The following is a 3,054-nucleotide window of genomic DNA, read 5'->3' on the forward strand; positions in this document are numbered from 1 at the left end:
ACCCTGTATAGGGTTTCCAAGGAGTGGTTGGTGAATTTGAACCACTGACCTTGGGATTCAACTCAATTTTGTAATCCAGTGCTGTATCCCACAGCGCCACACCAGGACTCGGAGCATAATCTATAGTAGAATCCATTTAGCCAGAGACAGTTTGAGTTCATTTTCATTCTTTTATTTACTCAGCCTTTTGTTCATTTTCCACCCAGAGAAACATGATTCCTTTTTCCTGTCTTCCTATACTGACATAAATGGTTATTTTTAGGTATTGTTCCTATTATCTTACTATTTACTCTGAAAATGTGTTTATTTCCTTCTCATTAATATCCAATCTCATTCTCCCCTACTCATGCATCCTTATGTACAAGATATAAGAGTGGCTTATTATCTGCTACTAAAATAAATCTGCTATACAGACTACTATACTAGGTAAAACTTTAATTCTAAGTACACTCAAATTAAATCCATTTTTATTCCAAATATTTTCACACTATTTGATAATTTACTTTGTTTATTGGAAAGAAATCCAAACGAATTTCTGTTATTTAGAGCCAAGTCATTAAAAGGATCGACTGTTGTTTCCGCCCAGAAGGTTATACGTTATTTAGTATAAAATTTGTATTCTATTTTAACTTGGACTAAAGCAGTGCACACTTCCTTAACATTGTTATCTAGATCAAAGTGGCATGATATATTGGCTAAAGTAGCACTGTCCTTTGCTCCACCCAAACCTTGCTATACCTTTCCCAACATGTACACATCCCTACCTCCATGATCTAATATCTGAATAAGCAGGTTTTCATACTCTGCCTAAGAAACTGGTTTATTCGACATTGAAGGATCCCACAGGACCGTTTCTGTGTTTGAGCTCTCCAGAGAAACAGAATCAACAATAGCTATATACTAATATACAGTGAGATAGAGATTTTAAGAAATTGACTTGTGATTGTGGAAACTTACAGGTCCAAAATTTATAGGTCAGGCTGGAAACTCATTTTGTCCAAAATCCTTATTTCAGGAAAGTGGAAATGTGAAGCAGGATACCTGTGTTAAAATCTTGACGCAGAATCCTTCCCTTAACTGGCTTAAGTCTGGGATTAGCACTGTGATTCTCTGTTTTGATGATTCAGCGAAGACTCACGATCAGTTGACTGAGAATGTATCCATTTATACAGATCAAGTAAGAAATTAGTAAACTTTCCATATAGATCACTTCTAGGGGCATCATAAATCAACTCGTTTTCACCCCAGGTCTCTGAGAGTCAAGACTTCTAATTACTGCTTTGAGTTTGCTTTCATTACAGTCTCCTCACCCTCCTTGTCTTTGACAATTAACAGCTGCCACTGGTTCCTGCCATCTTGGGATCCAATTATCCCCATTATATCTCAGCTTCCCAATTCAATGGCAGCAGTTCCTACTGTAATATCTGACAGAGAAGAACAATCACAAAACTCCTCAAGAATGTTAAGAATGAGTAGATAGATATGACAAAATAAATTCACTCTAATGTTCCAGTCTTCCTAAGCTTTTGGACAATTTCTTCAAAAGTGTGGTGCTAGAGGATAAAGCACTGGACCACGAGGTCAGTTTGAACTGCAAGGTCAGTGGTTTAAACTCACCAGCCATTCCTCAAAAATCCTATATAGGTTCACTGTGAGTCAGAACTGACTCAATGACACTTAACAACAACAACAACATACCAAAGAAGCCCCAGAATTCCAACTCTATTTAGTGTAGATCACCTTTTGGCTTATGTTTCAGCCACCCAACCAAGCAAACTGTTTGGACCCTTTGAAATAAACATTAAATCTAGAATCTTTGTTTACTGGGCCCATCTCAATAAATTTGACCTGTTCTAACTTTATGTTCCTTCCACCATTATCCCACACCCTTAATATCTATTTCTACATACATCCCCCAGGTTTATGTCTGTATTTATAGTAGAACAAATCATGTCGTTACTTTGGAGTATCGTGTCCCTTCTCATTGGTTACACTGTGCACCACACTTTTCAGGGCATGCTGGGGTTTGAATCTAGTTATAAGTGGTGGGTGACCAGAAGTAACTTGCTAAGCAGCTACTTAGGGAAGACCATAACATAGATTTTTTAAAAATTCAAAATGGATACATAATTGCTAGATTAATAAGAATGGAACTGAAAATGTATAAAATAAAAATAGAATGTGAGAAGCAGAAGACTTAGTTCTACGTATTAGACATTTCAGAATTTGGAGAAATATGAAAGAAGTTGTCCAACTCTATGTACACAGGTGAAATAAAAAACATGTGTCCATTCAAAGAAGATAGCCCTAATCCACAGAAACTGTCAGTGATTAGAAATTATAAAATCATAAATAAGTAATGTAAATGACCAATATAAAAACTAGAATACAGAGAGAATAGCCTAAAATGACACTCGATTATAAGCCTAGTTTAATAAGCAGAACTAATATTAGCAAGCAAATGGATTAGCAGTGAAATTCACTACTATGTAATATTTAGAACAATAATAAATTACTGCTAGGCCATATAACTAAGCAATTGTTTTAAATACATCAAGCATTTTAAAAGTTTATCCCAGTCAATACATTCTTTGAAATTAATTCTTTGCACCTTTGATTATAACACTTGATTTTGTCTTAAACTGCCTTTTGAAATTTTCTGTTCAGTTCTTTTACTTCCTCATTTCTTTCATTTGTTTTAGTTTCTCTATGCTCACAAGCCATTTTCAGAGTCTCTTCTGACATCCATTTATATATTTCATTTCTTTCCAGTATTTTTAATGACCTTTTGCTTTCTTAGTATCTGATGATCTTGAAGTCCTCCGACCACTCTCCAGGTCTTCAGGCATTAGTGCCTAAAGCATTAAATCTGTTCTGGAGTGTATCTCTAAATTGTTGTTGTTGTTAGTTGTCATCGAGTCAGTACCAACTGATGCTACACACAACAGAACAAAACCTGCTTGGTCCTTGGCCAACCTCACAATTTTTTCCACACTTGAGCCCATTGATGCTGCCACTTTGCCAATCCATCTCACTGGGGGTCTTCCTCTTTTT

Source organism: Chrysochloris asiatica, unplaced genomic scaffold, assembly GCF_000296735.1.
Source record: "Chrysochloris asiatica unplaced genomic scaffold, ChrAsi1.0 scaffold00065, whole genome shotgun sequence".
NCBI classification, from domain to species: Eukaryota; Metazoa; Chordata; class Mammalia; order Afrosoricida; family Chrysochloridae; genus Chrysochloris; species Chrysochloris asiatica.